Here is a 16,883-nt window from a genome sequence, read left to right as displayed (position 1 = left end):
TTTTCTTTAGTGCTTGGTGACTTAACTTCCTTGAGACTAAAGATCTGTAATATTTGGGTGTCTTTGCGTCTTTTGTAAACATCTATTATTGTATAATTAGCTTAAATCCAAACACTAGTCAACTGGTACTCTACGTAAATGAAGGTTCATCGGAATGCTTCATATTTTCCAAACAAGCATTACTATAATTTAGTCTGAAATATTTGTACGCATATATGATATTTGTTTTATTTAAAATCTTCCTTAATCTGCATCCTCCAATAACAGGGTATTTCCAAGATTTGATACATTATTTGGCACTGGTTTGGCATCATACTGCAAACTATGAAATGGTGCCTTATATATAACTTTATTTTAATAAAACAAACTTTTTTTACAATGCACTTACTTTACTTAAAAACCTTTATGTTAATTGCTGTTGAGACAATACCATGTGTCTTGATTATGAGTGAACGTAACAACCTCATCCTTCTCTGTTTCATTTACAAACTTCCTTAATCTCCATTCTCCAATAACAGGGTATTTCCAAGAATTGTTACGTTATTTGTTGCATTTACAATCTTCGTTAATCTGCATTTTCCAATATCAGGGTATTTCCAAGAATTTTTACATAATTTGGCACTGGTTTCGCATCAAACTGCAAACTATGAAATGGTGCCTTATATATAACTTTGTTTTAATAAAACAAATTTTTTTTACAATGCACTTACTTTACTGAAAAACGTTTATGTTAATTGCTGTTGAGACACTACCATGTGTCTTGATTATGAGTTAACGTAACAACCTCATCCTTCTCTGTTTCATTTACAATCATCCTCAATCTACATTCTTCAATAACAGGATATTTCCAAGAATTGTTAGAGCATTTGGCATTGGTAGGACTTCAAATCAGAGCTGCATACAAGGAATATGCATATAAGGAATATTATATAACCTGCAATAAAAAAAATCCCACAAAGTACCACCAAACATTAAATTTTATACATATTTTTCAATACAATGTGACTTATCTGATAATCTTGCTGGCTCCTTCATGTTTCTCCCTTAAATTATCCGTAGTTTTGATTATATTACACTATTACACTATCATTACAGCCAATTCATTTTTATAAAAATATTAAGGTTATACCGGTAAACCTTACAATTCAATTGACATTCAATTGACAGCTAACAGTAGTCGCCATATTAGTTATCGATTATATCGATTATTTAAACGTCGCGTTTGTAAAAATTACGTCATTTTCTTTAGCGATTAACTTCAGCCCGAGACATACATTCTGGCTGGAGAAGAAGAAGATGACGGAAAGAAATTAAATTCGTTATATATATAGCTAACAGATTATGAGATCTCTGGATTGCGTGAACCAATTTTGATGTTTATGGGCTCAAATAAAAGCTTGTTCCAAACCATTTCAAGAAAAGCTTTACTGACATCATGACAGTGTTTCATTTACGGAGAAAAATCTATTTAAAAATTGAGACAGCCAAACTTGCTGTATAAGATACAGTAGTGCCTCGACGGCGGTATAGACATGTCTATACCTACTTTTATGTACTTGCCGTCGAGACACTACCGTGTCTCTTGATGGAAGTCTATGTTTTTTAGGTATACTGCTTTCAGTTTCTTGAAGTTACACACTGTATGTTCTATTACATGTGAAATATTGAAATTATGAATTCCTTTCATATTTACACATTTACATGATTTTATTATAATTTTCATCAACTATGTTATTTCTAATTCCAAAGTTGTATGCCCAAAATCACCTGCAGGCACTTCACTCTCAAGGATTTTCTTATAAATTAACTCATATTTATCCATCACTTTTTTAGCTGTTAACCTCAACATCAACTTTGAATTATGGCACTTTCTCCAGCACACTAGTGCCATTTATATTTTCCCTTCATTAGTATAAACTAGGAAATACACCAATTTATACAATGGATGCCTCTCTTTATTAAATATACAGCTTTCAGTTTCCTAATTTTATTCACCATATGCCTGATCACATGTAAAATATTGCAATCATGAATTCTTTTCATATTTACACATCTACATAAATTTATTATAATTTTCATCAACTATGTGATTTCTAATTCTAAAGTTGTATGCCTAAAATCACCTGCAAGCACTTCACTCTTAAGGATTTTCTTATAAATTAGCTCATATTTATCCATCATTTTCTTAGCTGGTACCGTCAATATCAACTTTGAATTATGGCACTTTCTCCAGCACACTAGTACCATTTATATTTTCCTTTCATTAATATAAACTAGGAAATACACCAATTTATACAATGGAAGCCACTCTTTTGTGGATATACTGCTTTCAGTTTCGCAAAGTTATTCACTGTAAATTCTATTGCATGGAAAATATTAATATGATGACTTCTTTTCATTGTTTCATTTCTAGATGACGTTATCATTAAAATGATGATTTAATTGACTTATATATTTCAAAGGGTTTATGCCCAAAATCACCTGCAAGCCTTTCGCTATTAAAAATTGGCTTCCAAATTAATTTTTTAATTTCTCCACCTTTTCCTTAGGTTTAACTCTCAACATTAACTTTGCATTATGGCTCTTTCTATGGTAAACTGGAATCATTTCTGACTTCTTGTATTAAATATTACAGCTTAACCCTGCACAATGACACAATAAACATGTTATTGTAAATCAATCTGAAATAAAATCTCACTAAGTACCAAAAGATATATTACATATTATATTATAAAAATCAATGTTATTTTTATAAAAAATTAAATTTGAATAATTTTTTTGGTAATAATAATAATTTCTTTCTATTCTGATTGGGGAAGCGTAGGTAAATATATGGTTTTAATACTTTTTTATATTATAATTGAATATTAAATAACGATTAGAAAATATTTATCTGCTTTTCTTTAATCGTAGTAATAAGAAAGATTTATTGTCTCATGGAAAATTGTTTCTATATATGATATAACTTATCGGACAGTTGAAATCCATATGAGTTTAAAGAAAAGAAAAATTTAAACATTAATTTTGTTATTGATTTCCATACCTGGATGTTTAGCATATGTTTAAACCTCATCCTTCTCTGTTTCATTTACAACCTTTGTTAATCTGCATTCTCCAATGACAGGGTATTTCCAAGAATTGTTATAGCATTTGGCACTGGTTGGCATCAAACTGCAAACTATGAAATAATGCCTATATATAACTTTATTTTAATTAAACAAATTCTTTTTACAATGTACTTACTTTACATGAAAATGTTTACGTTTATAGCTATTGAGACACTACCGTGTGTCTTAATTATGAGTGAATGTAACAAGATTATCCTTATCTGTTTTATCTGCAATAACCTGCATTTTTGAATAACAGGGTATTTCAATAACCTTTGAAGTACATCTGGAAAGAGAGACTCAACAAAGTAATTGTTATATTTTAATACATGCTTGAGCTGAATTAAAAAATAAATAAATAAACAATTAATTTTTAATTACATACATTTTAAGCGGTTGAATGAGTTACACATACTTTACCATGTGATAATGAACAATTGGCTTATCTTTTTCTTTCGCTAGTAAATTGACATATCATTGAGTCATCAACAGTTAATCACATTTCAAACTACTGTTTCCATTGCTCAACCAGTACTCCGTAGTTGCATTAAACCAAAGCTCTGTTTTCCAGCAACACATGGCAGCACTATCTTCATTATCTATTTTATTATAAAAAGTAGTAATATCCACTGGAACTGTAACTGATTCCTCTTTAACTATGGTAGTACTTTTTGGTGCTTGCATTTTTCCAAGAATTGTTATAGCATTTGGCACTGGTCTGGCATCAAATTGCAAACTATGAAAGGATACCTTGTATATAACTTTGCTTTAATTAAACTAATTTTTTTCACAATGTACTTACTTTTCTTAAAAACGTTTATGTTAATTGTTGTTGAAACACTACCATGTGTGTTGGTTATGAGTGAACGTAACAACCTCATCCTTCTGTTTCATTTACAATTTTCGTTAATCTACATTCTTCAATAACAGGGTATTTCCAAGAATTGTTAGAGCATTTGGCACTGGTATGACTTCAAATCAGAGGTGCATACAAGGAAAATATTTTATTTATAACCTGAAATAAAATCCCACAAAGTACCACAAAATATTAAATTTTAATATATTTTACAATGTTGTGTTACTTATCTGATTCTCCATCAGACTCCTTCATGTATTTATTCCTTTAGTTTGTTTAATTATCTACACTTTGAATTATATCATACTATTTTTACCCCAACAGAGTAATTTTGATTTTGACAGTTCTATCGAAATCGATCGAAATTTAGGGTTATGCCGGTATTGAATATAGCAGGTGAATATAGCAGCCAACTTCAGCCCGAGACATACAGATCAGCCCGAGACATACAGAGAGAAGGGAGAAGAATTTCAACTTCGGCATATATATAGCAAACAGAGTATGAGATCTCTGGATTGCGTGAACCGATTTTAATGTTTATGGGCTCAAATGAAAGCTCGTTCAAAACCATTTTAAGAAAAGCTTTGCTTAAATTATGATAGTGGATTATTCACAAAGAAAAATCGGTTTGAAAATTAGGACAGCCAAACTTGCTGTATAAGAGAGTAGTGCCTCGACGGCCGTATATACATGTCATTATCTACTTTTTTCTGTACTTGCCGTCGAGACACTACCGTGTCTCTTGATTATTATATCTTTCAAAAATATCATTTTGATTTTGGGTTTCAAACCCATTATTATCTCTTTCCAAATTATCATTTTCATTTTGGTTATCAGACACATGTGTACTCATATTTAAAAATTCATCTTTAATAATGTAAAGTAATAATAACAGTATTCATTTCATATATAAATTTAATTTATTATAAAAATGGTTACCAATACCATTATAGATAATGGGTTCATTAATTTCTTCAATTTCATTGTTTAATACTACAGTAGCATCACTACATATATCAATATCGTTACATTCCAAGCTATTTTGGGGTGTAATCACGCCAATATCATTATCTATGGTAGAGTAAAAAAATAAATTGAACATTAAAAGACATCCCATTATGAAAGAGATTAAGTAGCTTTTAAAGAAAAATAACTTTTGAAAAACGTCTGAAATGAAAATCTTTGAATGCAAATGGGCCCATAATGTAAATTTGATAATTTAACATAATTCGTAAAACTTAAATTATATAAAATTCTTTTTTTAAATCTCTCAAGCAGTAAATTTTTTAATTATCGTGGCAATTGCTTCTATAAACTTATCAACAATGAGTAAAAATACCAAAATAATTAAGTATCTGCAATATATTAGATGTTATGTACATAGAATAAACGTACATAACTCATTGCTACAATAAGCATTATATAATTAATATTATTAATATTATTATCATTTAAAGATATAATTAATAACTCTAAATCTATCATAATTATATTAAAATATCAATAGCCTCATTGTAAAGGAGAGATACTCCTAAAAGCGACAAATTCCTAAATGTAATACGAAGCGCCAGACGCAGCTCGTTCACACAGTCGCCAAGGCTAAGTCCCGACACGTGGCAAAATGCACTTCGACGGCAGTCGAATGTTCTAGAACAATGACGCATTTGACCATTGGGACCCGCAAATGTTACCATATAAGGTAATGTTTGACGCTGCACTTTGAGGGTAGGAGCCCCAAACGTGCAGCCCCAAAAATCAGTTCGAGTCAAAAGCTAGAAGGAACAAGTCGAGTCTCCTAGGACCTTCAGTCCTCTTATCTCTTAAACTTATCCAGGCAATCCTTTGTCTCTTAAAACTATAATTATCTAGCTCATGGCTCTGGTTATCAATTTGTATAAAGAAGAAACATTGTAAATCAAACGTCAATAAACTTTATTATACAAAAGAATTTCGAGTTTGTCGTGAATCAGCGATAGAACCACAACATAGAATTTTACAAATTTTACTAAAATAAGAAAATAAAAAAAAAATGTTCGTACTATCTCAAATGCTTAACTTAATGTTAGAAAATTTGATACTCGTTCTAATTTTGTGCGTATTTAATTGTAAAAACACATTATAGCGATGTAAATAGAAATAAAATTGATACCGTTGCATCTAGAAGTTATTTCAATGTGAAGATGCGATTACACGGCGCGTGAAATACACGTGCGCCGTATGAAGTGTGTGGAGCGGACAATCAGCGTGTGTAACGAACGCGCGGCATTATCTATTAACCCATTAACGTCCTAAATGTCAAAATTTCTTGCACGTTTTCAAAGTGATTTTTTCCTATGTAATTGGCGTTGAAAAAATTCTTGAACCACATATTCTGATGTAAAATTGCATGCTCTTTCAGAATCCGTTGCCAGAATCATGATAAAACTCACAGGAAAAGAGATATGCTCGATTGAAACATAAAAAACACCTAAATTTTCGAACAAAAAATTTTTTAGGATTTTTTTTCGAAGTGTTACGGTGAAGATATCACCTTGCGACCGTGATCAAAGGTGATCATGGGAGTTGAAGTTTAACAGGGAATTTTGTTGTTGACCTTGAACCATCGCATCTTTACAAAATGGCGGAAAAAACGAATTTGTTTTTTTCAATCTTCATCAACTTTTTTCTCGAAATCTATGGTCTTTAGAAAAAAATTCATAAAAACAAAAATGCCTTAGAATCGCTCGAGGAACATTCTCAAATTTTTTCAGAATTTTTTGAGACAATTTTTGATTTTCCGGGAAACTTGTGAAATGGAATTTTCAAAAATGTCTCCAAAAATTCTGAAAAAATTTTAGGATGTTTCTCGAGTGCTTCTAAGACATTTTTGTTCTTATGAATTTTTTTCTAAAGTCCATAGATTTCGAGAAAAAAATTGATAAAGTTGAAAAAAAAAATTCGTTTCGGCCGCTATGTTCTAAAAACCTATTGGTAAAAAACGATTTCTGTGCAAATTTTAGGAAGATTTTTTTACTCTTAGCGTTACCCAGAGACTACGGCGTGGACGTGGTAAAATTCTGTCTCCTTTGGGGTGCTTTTTTCCCGTGAGTCCCCTTGCCTCTCACGTCTCGGGGTGCTTGTTTTCCGTGAGTCCCCTTGCCTCTCACTTATTCATACTTTTAGGTGTGCTTTTTTAGCCAACATTTATTGCAAATATTTAAATTACATGTTTTGCAGAAAATTCTTGTTCTTATTGGACAGTTTCCATTCGAACAAATCCTCAATTTGTCACTATTAGATCGTCCATGTGCTTTACTTTTGCGACTACTTTTTTGTAATTAGTATTTGGCAATCGAAATAGTGAACTCTTTTATTCCAACTTTTTTCTTTCCATCGTTAGCAGCATTGAAAATTACAAGAGAATTAGTAATAGACGCCTGTATAAGTCTCATAAAAACTACCCATGTCCATTTTTTTGATCGTATACTTGGGAGTATGTCATTGCAATGTCCGTCATGCAGGTCAAAACCTCCCATGAATTTGTTATATAGGTGAAAAGCTTGCGGAAAAGGTATTTCAATTTTAGATTTAGCCTCTGCGCTGTATCTTTTTGAAATAGATAGAGGATTGACACCTGCTGCAGTTGAAGCTATTGAGACGGGCTTCGAATCCATGATAGTAATGAAATTTATGCCACTGTTTACGTCGTGCTTCACCACATATGTCCCTCTTGGAGCTTTCTTATCAAGCACATTTTTTTCTTTGACTCGATTATCTCTGATAGTACCAGTGCATTTCAAACGCAATTTCTTCAAATGTAATACCAAATCCATGTTCGTGAAGAAGTTGTCAAAGTACAGATGAAATTGAGAAATTTTGTTATAACTTATTATTTGAAAAAATGGTTGTAATAAATATAATACTACTCGTGAACCTAAAGCACATTTAGATAACTTATCTCCAATTTGAGAATTCTTGCCGCAATAAAGATCCAAATTCAGTAGATAGCCGTCCGAAGTACACAAGCCCCAAAATTTCAAACCAAATCTTATCGGTTTTCCTCGAATAAATTGTTTCAAAACAGTTTTTGCATAGGATTTGGCCATCATCTCATCAACGGATAGAGCAGTTCTCCATATTCCGAATTTCATGATGTTATTTTGAAAAAGTTTCAGTAGAGAACGAACGCGCCATCCTCGATCATTTGAATCTTTGTCTTTGTTTTTTGAAAACTTCAATTTAGATTTTGTGATTTCAAATTGTTGGCGAGACATTGCAGAAGAAACTACTTCATTAGATAAATACGGATCAGATGACCAGTAATCTCTCTGTGATTTTCTGGGATTGAATGTAGAAAAAATAACTATTCCAATAAAAGTATCAAGATCTTTCAATTTCAGATCATAACCATTGTCTTTACACGCATCAATAATATATTTTTTCATTTCAATAGAAAAAAAGGTTTCAAACAATTGAAAAGGTTCGCTCCTACGTATTTTCTTTTTTTGCGATTCGGACAATAATACTTTATCTTCACAAGAATCAGGGTGTAACTTTTCACCCTCAATCCAAGTGAATTCATGACCTTTTTCAAGTATATCTTGTTTTTCAGAAAAATTTGCACGAGCTTTATTGTAAGTGATATTGGGTATTTCATGTTCGCAATCTGAATCAAAATCGGAACCAGAATCATCGGAACCTGAATAGTCAGGATCCGGAATCAATACGTTGCGTTCTGAATCACTATCTGAAGGATCTGATTCATATTCAGAAGATCTTACACGTTTCAGCGACATAATGTATGAAATTAATGATTTCGTTTATTTATCACTCATCCGTATGTACAAAAATACGAAAGAAGAGAACAAAAAAAGACGAATATTCATGAATACATGAGACCAAAAATTACGCTTATCTGCCGAAATGAAATGGAAATAAAGGATGAAATTTTTGTCGGAATCTATAAGTCTTTGAAAAAAGAATGAAAATAAGTTAGAATCATTCGAGCAATATTGTAAAATTTTTCCGAGTTTTCGTAGACAGAACGTTTTTTTACCAATAGGTTTTCAAAACATCGGCCGAAACGAATTTTTATTTTTTCAACTTTATCAATTTTTTTCTCGAAATCTATGGACTTTAGAAAAAAATTCATAAGAACAAAAATGTCTTAGAAGCACTCGAGAAACATCCTAAAATTTTTTCAGAATTTTTGGAGACATTTTTGAAAATTCCATTTCACAAGTTTCCCAGAAAATCAAAAATTGTCTCAAAAAATTCTGAAAAAATTTGAGAATGTTCCTCGAGCGATTCTAAGGCATTTTTGTTTTTATGCATTTTTTTCTAAAGACCATAGATTTCGAGAAAAAAGTTGATGAAAATTGAAAAAAAAAAATTCGTTTTTTCCGCCATTTTGTAAAGAAGCGATGGTTCAAGGTCAACAAAAAAATTCCCTGTTGAACTACAACTCCCATGATCACCTTTGATCACGGTCGCAAGGTGATATCTTCACCGTAACACTTCGAAAAAAAATCCTAAAAAATTTTTTGTTCGAAAATTTAGGTGTTTTTTATGTTTCAATCGAGCATATCTCTTTTCCTGTGAGTTTTATCATGATTCTGGCAACGGATTCTGAAAGAGCATGCAATTTTACATCAGAATATGTGGTTCAAGAATTTTTTCAACGCCAATTACATAGGAAAAAATCACTTTGAAAACGTGCAAGAAATTTTGACATTTTGGACGTTAATGGGTTAATGTACTTTGCACCGCGCTTTTACTGTACACTCACCGGCATGTATGGCGTCCCTTGATGCATTTACGAACAGCGTTATAAAACCCCTTACCATTAGTAATTCAAGACGGGAAAATGCCAGTTAGCATATATTTTTTATTCAAAAACTTAAAATTTAATTATTTAAAGTTTTTTAATTACAAATTTAATTTAATTCGCGTTTTTTCTTTTTGAATTTTTGATAATGAGCGACCCTATAACGTGGTTCCTAAATGCATCAAGGGACTCCATACATGCCGATCAGTGTACATATGCCAATTCTTGCAGTAGCAAAATCTCGGCTGTCTTGTAGAATTCAAATCAAATCGAATAATAACGGTATGTATTTTCAACGGACGTTTAATTTGTTTCACATACTATTTCCTCCATTGATATCAATATTTGACGGCATGGTCATCATTTCTTTTTTTCCTTATCAATTAAACTTTTTCTAATTTTTTTAAGCGATCTTCTTTTTGCAATTTTACCAATATATTTGGCTTTAATTTTGTTCTTATATATCATTTTACCATCTGTGGTCACGGTTATACTCTTCAAGTATCCCTTATTTTCTGTAAATATTAATTCATTCTATTATTAGGGAAGGGTTTACTATTCTTTTATTCTGATTTATTCAAATTTATTCGCCAAGGAAAGAAAAGTCTATTATATATTTTTTGTAAATAATTTGAATGATAATATCATGAAATATTGATCACATATTTATATATTCATAATCGTTTAAAAATGTAATATGTATCATAGTGATTTATTAATTTATTACAAGTTAAACGCTCTACTGATTTTGCAATGTATAACATATTATAACTTAGACCGATGATAACCTTTTTATAAACGAATGACATTTTGGATTACTTTGATGTCAGATTATAGACGCTCACACCGCCACCCACCACACTGTATATTCCTTTTACATGTACAGAGGCTGTAAAACTTTATAGAGTTATTCTATTTAGTGAAGGCGGGGAGATCTGGATGTTCGTGGTATGACTTTATACACACCAATGACAATACGAATACGTTTCCAGTTGCCATTGGTTACAGTCAAAGTAATTACCCTAATAGTCTACAGTAACTCGTAATTTTAAGGAAATCAATATTTCCACCTAAACGGAACAAATTAATAACTGCTCTGTGATAATAGCAATCTGATTGTTGTACATGATTGATTTATTCAAATGAGTTACAGTATGTAAAAGTCGGATGTCAGGAAATAAAAGATAATATATAATTAAATTTTTGTTTTATAATAAAGGTGAATGCGTGGTGAAATGATTACAATAGTGAATATTGATATTCAAACAACAACTCTATGTTAAATAGAGTTTCGAAATAAAAGAGGTGTAATAACAGATTTCTCTTTCCAAAACTTAACCTTTTTAATGAAAATTTATAAAATTTTGTTTGAAATTACAAGGTTAACACAATCAATTTGTACAAACTACGAAATTTCTTGACTATGAGTTTAAATAGTTTATTTTAAAGAATGTAATTACCAGTGCATTTCAAAACAATTCCTTTGAATATCTCTCCGTCATAATTTACTTTGACTTTCTCGCCCACATTAGCACTTTTATTTAAATGTTTCTCCGTCAAATTTGTTATTTCTTTCGATATATTCCACTGTACGAGGTAATACATTTTTAAACTATTTATTTATTAATTAAGGCAATTAAAATATTTCACACGATCTTTGCTTTATTATTTGTAACGGTATTAGGGTGTTATCTTTCCAGACGACTTTATGATATTATAAAACAAATGAAACTATAAAATTCGTCGAATAACTTCAGATCATAGGGTCCGTGCTTACAAACATAATGACAGTGAGACTTGAATGTGATGTGTTCGATATGCATATTACCAGCTCCGAAATATAAGATGATCAATCATCTGTTTTTGTTGTATTTTATAAAGGCACCCTTTCGGATATCACCTAACTTCTTTCATACATTACACTTCTCTATTTCATACATTATCCTTACCTCTACTTACATCCATTCTTAACTATTTATTTATATATTCCTTCTTCCTCATTTCCCCTCCTGCACGCTCTATGTAGAACACACGGTCCATTCTGTTCGCAATTATATTCTTTTTCGGTCCTCTTTCATCAAATCTGCTTATCTTTTTATTTCACCTCTTTTTCGCCCACTTTCATTTCATATTTCATCCTATCTAGAGAGAGAGAGAGAGAGAGAGAGAAAGTCAGATAGATTTATTCTTCCTTTCATTTATACTTTTATCCAAATCCGCAATTCGAGTATTAACACGTTTATTGTTCAGGCATCTATATAATCGTTGACCGATCATCAAACCCCGCATACACCGAGAGCCGTAGGATCACATTCACAATGCGTACAGGTACACATTAACGGCTCAAGTCTGTAAGGGTACTAGAGGCTGTGTCGATGTAGAAATTACCTGAATAATTTATTAAAACGTTAAGAATTTATAGAATGCATCATAGACATTTGTAACAATGCATCTATGGAAATCTTGTTTACGATTTTTAAAGATATTACAAGAAATATTCATTGATAGAATATTGTAAATATATAGAATAAGATACTGCTCTCCAATTCTTCACAACATCTTTTATTTAGAACGGACATACACACTGTCTATTTATTATTCTCCCAATAACAACGCAATTACCTATCGCCAGCACTGTCGCGAATAATAATGCTCTCTCGCCTAATTCCGACTCACTGTCGGTCCGTCGCTATGAGACACACACTCGTTACTCTCGATATGCCTTTTCCTATTTCTCGATAAATCTTCTTCTTCCGTGTCTTCCCGCCAAAACGCCATATCAGCGCCCTCTTTATAAACGACGCGTGCGCTATCGGACGGACTAATTTAATTGCTTGAGGTTTTAAATCCTTGGCTCATATAATATATTCTAATCACTCTAACTCCTACACTAAAAAATGATAATTCAGCTATATAGTAAATGTATATAAATATATTATAGTCCATAATTTTTAAAGGATTTATTTTTTTTCAAAATATATAGAGTTACATTAAATTATAAAACTGAAACATTTATATATATATATATATATATATATATATATATATATATATATATATATTGTAACGCGCGGAAGGGAATTCCGGGTTAAAATAGTTAATAATTACACGGCCAAAATCCAAGGACACAATCTTTATTGAGAACAAAACTAAAATCTCAGGGGGAGAGGCCTCCCGCGATGTCCTGGCACACTTATTATACGCGCACAATGATTTCATTAACACTAAACTACCAGGAAAACTGGGGAAAAGCTCAGGGAAAGCGACGGCTAGAAGGCGGCACGGGAAAAGAAAAAGGGGAAGGGAATGGGGCGAGGAAAAATTCTCCGGCGGCTCCGACGATGAAATCCGGCGATCCCACGACGTCCGCCACGGAAAACTCCACAAAAAACTTCTTAATGACGATGGCTGGGGCCTGCGATATTGAAATTCGGCGTATTTCAATATCCACAGCGACGACCCAGCTCTCTTTTAAACCCACGTACGGATACTCCAGGAGTCGAACAAGATCTGGTCCAATTTGACGGATATTCCTCCGTCCTCTCAATCATTCCCCTCATTCCGGGGTGTCATAGTTGTGATCGGGATCCAGGGACCAATCCTTAATTAGGTATGGATCCGCGATCCATGTTTCTCGCCGTTCCGGCTAATTACCCATATACTTGGCATGATAGCCGGCTGGCTAGCTCCTGCGCTAGAATCCTGCGTGGTCGTCCTTAGCAGCAGACGACACTAGAGCTTCGTGGTTCGGCAGCGGGGCGATGCGGTGCGGGGTCGGCGACGATGGGTCGGTCGTGGCGCGGACAGGGGAGAACGCAGCTAGGCGCGCGAGGCGTCAGCGCGGTAAGGAGAGGGGACGGGACTCGCTGCTAGGCGCTCGCGGCGCGAAGCGCGGTAAGGGGAATTGGGGACTACGCTGCTAGGCACTCGCGGCGCGAAGCGCGGTAAGGGGAAGGATAGAGCGACGCGTAAACATACGCGGACGGGACAATGGGTGCGAGGGAGATAGACTTATGTGGATCGGGTATGGGCTAGAAAAGGATAGAAGGACAACAGTTTTCAAGCTCTTGTTGGAGCAGGTAAATCGGTCTTATAAGCTACTAATAAAATTTACCATTGGGAATATAATATGTAATTCTAAATAAACTACAACCTAGAAACATTCGCTCAATCCTCAATCATACCCTTTCCTAAAAACATTTACTCTCCTTCCGTGGATGGCAATTACAATATCCCTTAGGCGGGTAACTACATTACCATCACACGGAAGGTTCATCTATCCTCACTCACTCACTCACAAGCATACTCAAGGGGACGGGAGGCACTAAGGGGGAGACCTGAGAAGAACTAAAAAATGTGTACATTTCTGTAACGTGATTTCACCACGTTACAATATATATATATACACACACATAATTACCTTTTCAATAAATTTAAAAGTATTTAATCTCAATCGAAAAAGTTTAACTTATTAACAATGTTATTCTTTTTCAACATTATTGACTTTTTCAATTAGGAAATTTTCATTAGATTCTGTTGACTTTATGAATATGCAAACACTCTGTAAAAGGGATATGTTGACGGCAGTAAATTCTTTGTGTCTTAACTGCTAATTTTGTGTACGTTCCCTAATTGAAAATTTATTGTCACGTCATATTTACTCATAATTGCAAATGTTTGACCACAATTACAAATGTGTATACAATTACAATTTGTAGAAATTATAAAAGAATTTATTCTTCCAAAATTTGTCTTCCCTTTATCAACATAAGAACAATATGTGGAATCGCTTTTAATATTCCTACTATACTCTTTTGAGAAGTATATGAAATTATCTTTGAAAAGCCGAAAAAAATTTTAATTTTTATGGCCTATAAAATGTTGAGATAAGGCATGCATGTCTTTTGAAGAGTTATTACATTTTATTACATTGCCTAATATTGAAATTTTATTTGTTATAATAATTACATGTCTACGATTATAATTATTTTCGACTTCTGCAATAAAATTTAACATTTTCTTCTCATTTAAAGTACTACTTATAAATAAATTTGATTTTAAGTAGTCCAAAAACTTATTGCATATTTGAATCTCCGGTTTTTTACTGCCGTGGATAAATCTTTTAAGTTTACCATTTATGTCTTCCAAGGGAAAACATGAAAACACCCACAGTGGGCCAAAATTATCGACACACTGTGGAAGATGTAATAGAGAATGAATATTAGACGACATACGTCGTTTACCATACAAATTTTCATATTTTGATACCAACTTATTAATTCTAAAATTTGCCAAATTTATATCTGATCTTGTAACACTATCCCGATTTAATAAATAAATACTGACAACCAACAATTTATAGTGATTAAAATATTTTTTTCCTAAAACCCCTTTTAATATTGGTAAGGAGTAATAAAACAACCAATTTTTTAACTCAGATGCTTTCCAAAAACAAATATGCTTTTGTATTGATCGTGGTTTCCTGTGTATAAATGTTGGCGTTTTAATTTTCAAAAGTGCTTCATCAATTTTACCAATATAATTGTAGAATGAAAAGGGTTCGGTACAAAATATTGGGTCAAACCACAGAGTTAGTAAGTTTCTTACAACCCCTTCGAAAACACAATGCTTCGGATCTAAATTAGTTGTAGTAATATATTTATACGCTACTGATGATATTATCGAATAACCTTTCACACCGTATACTGGTTTTTTTAATTCTATAGCTTGTCTAACATGATCTAAGGTGTTTTCTTCAACTCTTAATACAAACTTCTTGTATGGGTAAATTTGTACAATGTCCATACGTTCTCCTGGGTCTAAACATTTTTGACAGCCGTATTTGCCATTGTATTGTTTCATTCTTAAAAACAATGCCTTGGCTGGCAAGTCGCATGTTCCTAATATTACTATACCTTTTAAAATTATTGGTATATTGGAAGAATTAATAGTTAATGGAATTCCTTTAAATAAAAATGATAAACTGTTATACAATGGCTTAAGGAAAATATTCGGAATTGGTTTGTTCTCACCGTACCAAATTCCGTATAACAATAAATTTTTTGGTTTATATCTTTCCTTATAAGGTAATTCATTGATATTAAAATAAAATGGCCAAACCGAACATTTAGCTGACCGATACGGTGATATCCCGTCTGTATACCAAGACAGTGTTATATTCCATTTTTTATCCGAAATTAACTTTTTATTAATAAGTTCTTGGTATATTTTACCTTGATAAATATCAAATAAGGTATCTGTATCGTTTTGTTGATATTTAATTTGCAATTTTGTCAAAAAATCTTCCCGAGAAAATATCATATCTATTTGTTTGAGAAAATCAATTTCTATGAAGTTACGTACATTCAACTTATTTGAACATTGCGGGCATTCTATTTCATCTTCTATCAGTTCAGCACACTTTTCGCTATAAAAGTGTTTTTTAATTAATTTTGGTTGTTTATTTAAATATTTCTTAAGTTTAAATACGCTTTTGAAACCGTTATTATTATCCGATATGTAAAATTGAATTAGTTTTAAAATATCAGTTAACAAGGAACCTGTAACATTATGACGAGTCGCTACTGATAAAATAGCACAGGCGCTTTCTTTAACAGTTAATGGAGCATTTTCATACAATTTTTTGTTTTCGTCAGTTTCAGATTCGTTACTCATGTCGTCTTCTACTTCATCTTCCGTCCAATATTCACAATTGCAGAATGCTTCATCTATGAAATTAATAGATTTCTCAGTTGAAGGTTTTAGAAACTGTTTATGAGATGTTTTAGTATTTGTATATTATCATACAAATGATGTGATAATAGTTTTTCCGTGTCTCAATATGGAAAATTAAAATCCTATATTTGTGTTGAAACTATACAACTTTATGCTCCTACTTCTTATGATGACATTTTATTATTGAAATTAATTAGATATCATTTAGAGTAGACATATTTTTATTGACACTGCTAGTTAGCATTATTTTTCAAACTTACAGTCATTGACAGCACGTTGTTTAATAAAAATTGAAAGTTTTTCCACTTTGTATTTCGTAATGATTGGACATTGGAACGAAAGCGTTTGGAATAAATTATGCCAAGAAATAACCATTCGT

This window comes from Prorops nasuta, unplaced genomic scaffold (assembly GCF_024137725.1).
Source record: "Prorops nasuta isolate Cenicafe-Biocafe unplaced genomic scaffold, Cenicafe_Pnas_1.2 PNAS00001, whole genome shotgun sequence".
NCBI classification, from domain to species: Eukaryota; Metazoa; Arthropoda; class Insecta; order Hymenoptera; family Bethylidae; genus Prorops; species Prorops nasuta.
This window is presented reverse-complemented; position numbering follows the sequence as displayed.